Source organism: Penaeus monodon, chromosome 23 (genome assembly GCF_015228065.2).
Source record: "Penaeus monodon isolate SGIC_2016 chromosome 23, NSTDA_Pmon_1, whole genome shotgun sequence".
Lineage (NCBI taxonomy): Eukaryota > Metazoa > Arthropoda > Malacostraca > Decapoda > Penaeidae > Penaeus > Penaeus monodon.
In genome coordinates this window covers 19,721,989-19,722,225 of record NC_051408.1, presented here as the reverse complement: position 1 = coordinate 19,722,225, position 237 = coordinate 19,721,989, and positions in this window count along the sequence as shown.

Genomic DNA, 237 nt, shown 5'->3' with positions numbered 1-237 from the left:
CGCCGCTGGTTTCTTCTGTCCTTATTTACCTGACGGGAAAGGGCTCGCCTTTGCATAAAAAAATCTTGGACCCGAGACGAAGAGCACCTTATTTTTACTCGAAGATTATGGTCATTCAACCAGAGGGGTAACTGTTCATCATCAAGGGGAAATTCTGCACTTCTCTGAACAATGTTAAATTCTGTCCGTTATCAGAGGGGTAATTTCTGTCCTTTCTCTGGGGAACAGGTTCAGGTT